The following is a 7,303-nucleotide window of genomic DNA, read 5'->3' as shown; positions in this document are numbered from 1 at the left end:
CCTGTAAACAAAAATCTGAAATCCAAATTTCATGGCGAAATGTCAAAATTCGGCACCAAGCTACTTTTAATCATGGTGGTCTTTAAATTGCACTGACCAAAACTGAAGTTGATCAAATCAATTCCCCAGTAAAGTAAGTTCCCCACTAAACTAAAAATGGCTGACTTCCTGTTGGGTACGGGGTATGACCCATACCCCAAGAGGCTTTTTTGTCAGGATGTGTATGTGATACATGTGAATAGCAATTTTCATCGGTGAAATGTGTCTCAGGGGCTGCCGTTTAGGGGGCGCTGTCAAGCTATTTTGCCATGCCCATGAAGGAAAATAAGTACTGTTAAGTTTCCAGAAATTTGGCATTGACTTCGTACCGAAGCGAGGGGTATTCAGTCTTCAACATCACCGCCAGATGGCACGAAAAGTCAATGCTAATTTAATGATTTAAGTTATGAGGTCTTGTCCCCATAGGTAAGGCGAGTCCCCGCAATGTGAGTAGGTAATCACATCTGTGTCCCCACTATATTTGTCCTCATACACACTCACACACACACACACACACACACACACAGCGGGAGAAGCTGGTGGATTGCCTGTCAGGATGAAAACTGATTCCACTTTCTCAGTCTGGCACTCAGGGCGCACATTCAAGGCCAGCAGACACACACTTAAAGACACACACTCTCCCCGGTGGCACAGTTTACTGCACACACACCCACACACACGCACACGCACAGGTGATGCAGACGTGAGTGCACACATGGCTGCCAGAGGTGTGTGTCAGGATGAAGGACAAATTTTAAAAAAAGACATGGAGAGAGTGAGACAGACCACCCTAAAACCAGAGAATGAGTCGGCCTCTTCCTCAGGCCTCCCCGTTCCTCCTCCTGTGGAAGTTTACAGTATTAATAACCAAACACAAAACTAATCCGAGCTGTAATCAATCTGCAGGCTCAGACTCGGGAGGCGCAGACACACAGTTTTTAAGCTCTGTGAAATCCTGATTTCACGCAGCTTGAAATCTGCTCTTTGTGTTTCTCTGCGGTTGGATCTCAGATCCTCAGCAGCCTGAGAACGCAAAAGAACGCTCGCCAAACCCTTTTCTGGCTTCAGTACTCATCTTGCTTCCTCTGTTTTTCACAGTAAAAGCCTTTAAGATAAATGAAAAAGCTCAGTTTGATCCGTTGTCTCCAGTTTTAATGCGAGGGATGCAAATTAAAGCGATTGAAGGCGAGACACTATACATCCAAAAACTGGATCGTTTTGAGATCTATTTTGCTTCCATAATGCGTCTTTTTCAGACTAGTGGAAAGAAAACGCCCAAAATACACATTTAGTGTTTATTTGCATATTTAAAGGTATGTGTGTCACATTGAGGAGGATCTATAGTCAGAAATGTAATATAATATACATAGGTATGTTTCCATTAGTGTATAATCACCTGAAAATAAGACGTTTTTATCTACAGAGGCCGCCATGTTGTACCGCCATGTTTCTACAGTAGCCCATATAGGACAAACCAACGACTGTAAGTCAGTGGATCCCTCTGGTTTCCTCAGGGACCCCTTTCTATAGTTGAGTATTGAACTGACCCCTGACTTAGTGACATTATGGACAGTAACAGTAATAGTTAAATGAACTGAACAATGAACCCAAAATAATGAACTCAATAACTGCACGAAGTTTGTGTACAACCAGAGATTTGGATGAATTTTAAGCAGATTCCTGTGAATCAGAGTTTTTCTGATAATTTTACCTTTTATACAATTCTGTCTGTATTATGTATTTTTAATAATTTTTAACAATCATACAGACTTTATAGGCTTCTTTTTTGACAGATTCAGTCTTTTCTTCTTATTGTTCTATCAGCTCTTTGGTTGTTTGAACTTTTTTAATGCAGGACGAGGCTGTTTGAGAGTGAAGGCTCTGATCTTCAAAGGTTAGCTCTTAAATAATAATCTAAACTTGAAAAAATACTATTTATTTTTTATTTTATATTATTTCACAGAAATAAATGAAATGTTGAGATATTGGCCCAGAGTGTAAATTTTTAAAGTGTTCTTGAACCCCTTAAAATCAAGAAGGCCCCTAAAATTATTATTATTAAAAATCAAATCAAAATAACGTTATTTCCTCATTAAACAGAAAAATTCAACCGTCTAACAGAGTCAGATATATAAAATATTCGTACTCTAGGTTCTGTCACTGTCTCTCTGATGTCCGACCTCCGTCTCAGTCGCCACACGGGCCGCCATGTTGAGCAGAAAGCGTTCGTCCAATCAGGTGCAGGCAGGAAGTGTTTGTGTGGTTGTAGGAGGATGCCTCGCCTCCAAAAACACCCCTGTGGACACGTCCCGTCACTTCTCGCTTGCTTATCCATCCATCTTTCTTCTTCTGTTTCCATTAATCGGCAGTCCTGTTCTTGCAGAGGAACCAAAGGGGTTCTGCTTCTCTGTCTTTCACTGCCACACTTCCCTGATTTCAACCGTCACTGTGCGGAAGATCTGAGGTCGGCCGGAGAGAACATGAGTAAATGACGAGACTTTAAATGAGAACAAACGGAGGTTGATGAAAGAATGAAAGAGGGACGAGAGAGGGAGGAAGGAAGATGAAGGAGTCAAAAAATAAGAAAAGCCAATCAGAGACGGAGAAAAAGAATCAGACAGCTGGAAGAGAGGAGGAGAGAAGACAGATTTGGATAAAAGATCAAATGAATAAGGAGCTTTATCAGAAGAAAGATGAAGAGCAGCATCACTCCTCTTCCTCTGCTATTATTCATCCTCTATTCACCTGAGAAGTTCAACTCCTCCTCTCTTCTCCCTTTCCTCCTTTCTGTTTCATACACTCTTTTCTTTCTCTCTCTCTTCTCCACAGTTTTTTCTTTTGTGCAGCTGAACTCCATCTTAAGAAAAGTCATGCCTCTTCCCCTTTTCCTGACACTCCGACGGACAAAATCCACCGGAGCCAATCGTGTCCATTCTCCACAAAGTTCGTCCCAAAAGCATCTATTGTTGTTGGTAAGTGCACAAGCAGCGCAGAGCAGATCGCATTGGCAGAAACAGCATAGGGAATTCAGTCATTTTCAAAATAAAAAACCCCACGCAAAATCAACACTGAGGCATCATACAGGAAGTCAGTCAAAGAAGATTTGACATGACGGACGACTAGAAGTTTATCTCATAAGAAGAGAAGAGAAACACCATTTTGTTTCATTCTATGGGCAAAATACACAAGTCAACAACAGCGTCGGTCAGCACCAGCTCTTCAGTTGTTTCTAATGAGGCAGTTTATCAGAGTGTGAAGCTTCAAAAGTGTCCACCTTTAATCAGAGACGCCGCAACGGGGCAGGCAACCCAGGCAATTGCCTAGGGCCCCGAGCTGAAGGGGGCCCCGAGGGACGGCTGACTTGACGGATGGCGACAAAATAATGGAAACTGCTTAGACGCCTGGAACGACAACGCATCGGAAAGCCCCGCACAGGGCCCTTCCAGTTGTCACTGGATGTTGCTAGTAGGGGGGCCCCGACAGATGGGTGATAGTCGCTCCATATCAGCGACACAAAACTGAAACCCCATGTAAGACACTGCAATGAGCACGTTGGGAATTCTCCCTAATTGTGGGGGGGAGGGGGGCCCCCGGTCAACACAAATGAAGTGAACAAATTATCTCTCTGGGGCACACGAAAAGAAAAACAAAAACAAGAAGAGGATGAAAAGAAAAAAACCAGTGGACCGGTGGTAAGTGGGAATGTGTAAGCTATGTGTGTACATTATAAAAAAAGTATGCTGGCCGCCAGCCTGCCATTTTTATCCCAACCTCCAAGTCATCCCACCAAGCACAAAAAAGTTACTGCACATTAAGTCCGATGGTAAAGTTCAATTCAGCCATTTTTCTTCTAAACATCATTCTTATAGCCACACAATAAGTTAGTCTTTGCTGCCAATTTGCCGAATGATATTTTCTCCCAGAATAAAGCATTGTTGTCAAATGTTAAAACTGATTACAGCATAATTGCTTGCTGTTCAGTGGATTAGTCTAAACTGGGTGTAATTTGTATTGGAATTAGTTTTTTAAATGTGAGCGCTGTTCTGGACAAACTGAATTTCCCTTCGGGATTAAAATAAGTATATCCTACCTATCCGCTATCCTATATATCATTTACATGTTCTGCTATAGGCTAAATGTTACATTAAATAAAATGTTAACATGAAGCATTAATTGTTACTGCAAGATGGTAGTTCATTAATTGTCCATTACAGATCTTCAAATGTTGTGTTCTGTGGTAGGCATGCACAGTTCTTTAACTTTACGCAAGCCAACAAAAATTGTGCTCTTGTTTCTTTTTCTTCCTCAAGCGTGCTTTGTTGAAGTTTTTTTGGCCCAACCAACAAAACAACAAACAGCAGCAAGCAAGCAGCAGCAAACAGCAGACTCTACACATCAAGTAGATATTGTAGTTTCCTTTTTAAAGTTAAGATTACAGTGACTGCTCTCATTTAAATTATCAATCAATTCCTTGTTTGTTTGTTTTTGCTTTGGTTGCGTTTTTATCTCTGAAAATTTGCACATTTCAGTTTATATTATGCAAAGAAACAACTTGTTAATCACTTTGCAGACACTTTTCTATTAAACTCCAAATCTTTTAACTTCATCCTGGAAACACACTTTTTATTTTTTTTTATTATCTGCACACTTCATAAAACAATGCAATTTTAGTCTTTTTCCTCACTGGAAACTTTCAAAAATCCTTTTCACTTTCCATTATTTAATCTTTAATATTTCCTCACTTGCCTGATGCCATCGTTGCTTTGGGATTAGTGAACTTCTGCCTCAACTTTATTTCAGCACTTTCGTGGAGACATATGTCCCAGAACGCCTCAACGGCTGATTAACGAAGGTTGTTATTTTTGGTGCCGACAGTTAGGAAAAACAAGATACTTACAGTTGTTAAAATCTGCGCGTGACGCACAGGGAGAGCCTCCAGGCAGTCAGGTACAGAAAGGTGCTTCACTACGTTTCCAGGACGTAAACAGGAAGTCAAGGAGGGCGGGGGGTGGCACCCCTCAGGACGTCCTGGAAAGAACACAACAAAGCAAAAATAAAAGTGTTGAATATTGACATGTGTTTCAGTTGATCAAGAAACAAGGCTGACTTAACTTTAGAACTTTAGCAGGTTTAATCAGGTTTGTTTTGAGAGGAAAGGAGGGACTCCGGAAAAAAAACGAAAAAACCTTGCTGAACCTTTGAACAACTGAAGGAATCCTAACCGGGGGGAGGAGGCTGAGTGCAATTGATTTGGCAAACGTTTGGTGAAAAGGACAACAACTCCCTTGAAAGTTCCCACGCCGTTTCACCACCTTTCAATCAATCGTATTTAATTATTACATTAACGTCGTACCGGTTTAAAAAGGACGACCATTGTGGGAGTAGAAACTGAGTGAAAAAATTTAAAAGTTTAGTTTAGATTCTAGTCGAGATTCCAGATTTGTTGGTAGGAAAGTCTGAAGTTCTTGAATACAGTCCTGACAAAAGGTCTTGTCACTTATCCATTTGTTAGAAACAAAACAGCTTATAACCTGACTTTTAATTAAATCCATTGGTTTAGAAATGGGCTCATATGAGCTAAAACCCTCCCAAATATGTTAATTATTTACCTAAATAATTTGCTTCACTGAAGAAAGATTGTTGATTATATGAACAGAAAACAGGTCAGATTTTGGCAAAGACAAAAGTTTTGTCGCCTACAGGAGGTAATGTGAAAAGTTGGAACAAATTATTTCACTTTCAAATACAAAATATGTTGATTAAACATCATGGAATTAAGGTATGTGTGCTGTTTGAGATCCAATTATTTTAATTATCTGTATGACTTTCCATCGAGCTTGAAGGGACTGATCTATGCTGTTCGACAATGATTCATACATTTATTTGATGAAGTCATCAGGAATAGCAAGGAGAAAGCGTTCTTACATGCCTCCCAAGAGTTCATCAAGATTCTTTTTTGGTTTGCTCCATGCTTCTTCTTTCATTCTCCCCAGATATACTCAATGATGTTCATGTCTTGCGTGACTGGGCTGGCCTTGTTCCTGGAGCACCTTGATCTTCTTCGCTTGGGTGAGGAACTTTGATGTAAGAAGATGGAAGTATGCGGATGTTGAGGGCACCATCGTGCTGCAAAATTTGAACCCGGCTTTTTCATGATGGTTGGGGAATGTAAGACGGTAGCTAATACTTCTTGATATTTTAGGCTATTGATATTGCCCTTCCACCCTGCATAATCTCTTGCACACCCCCATACTGTTATGTAACCCAGAGCCATGATTTTTCCGCCACCAACTTAATTGTTTTCGGGGAATTCTCGATCCATGCGGGCTCCAGCTAGCGTTCTCCTTGCAATATTTGGTGGCGGCTGTGATGGTAATACAAAACCGAATGTTCATCTGGAGAAATCCACCTTCTGCCACTTTTTCAGCGCTCCATCCTGCTTTAGCAGGCTGCTGGGCCTTGGCCTAAAACGGTTTTTTTTAATTCCCTTTTGTTTGATGCTGCGTTTCTGGGCACTGATGCGACCATGGAGGCCATTTCGAGATGCAAATTCTACAACTGTTCTGGTTGACACGGGGACTTGAGGGACCAGGCCTGGTGTGAGCTCTGCTTGCAGTGGAAAAGGGCTGGCCTTAGATTTTCGAGCCAACAAACCGCGTCCTCCCGATGCAGTTGTCTTGCGCGTCTGCCGGAGACCTGCGGCTTGTCAAAGAACATCTCCAGTCTTTTCAAATCTTTGTTCTTATTCTTGTACTGTGGGGACGCTGATGACACATTGAGGTGTCAGCCACCTCAGCAGTTGGATCTGGGTCGTTCAGCTCTTTGATAATCAACGCTTTGCGTCTCAGGGGTGGAATCTTAGCCCATGTTTTCAGAGGTCAGAGTTGCCAGTTGATGTGAAGTCTCGCGTGTGCTGGGGTTCTTGATTTATCACACACCCACTAATTGAGCTTGATCATTATTGATCACAGGTGAGGCTTGTATCTACGATTGGGTGCTATCAGTATGACAGGCGACAAGACTTTTGTCTTTGCAAAAACTGACTCAGTGGGCTATTTACCAAGCTGTTGAACGTGTAGGTTAGAGATACTTGTTCAGCAGAGGTTCGTTTGACAGCCAAGACATTATTTCAAAAGCTGTTGCGGCGTTGAAATTAGGCCATTCTTGTAAAAAAAATTGATGGTAGACATATATTTGGAGGGCACTTCAAGGTCAAACTTGCTACCCAAAGACTTTTGTCAGGGACTGTATTTCACCCAGTTTA

The sequence above is a fragment of the Morone saxatilis genome, unplaced genomic scaffold (assembly GCF_004916995.1).
Source record: "Morone saxatilis isolate NCDOM2014 unplaced genomic scaffold, NCSU_SB_2.0 Contig9, whole genome shotgun sequence".
NCBI classification, from domain to species: Eukaryota; Metazoa; Chordata; class Actinopteri; family Moronidae; genus Morone; species Morone saxatilis.
This window is presented reverse-complemented; position numbering follows the sequence as displayed.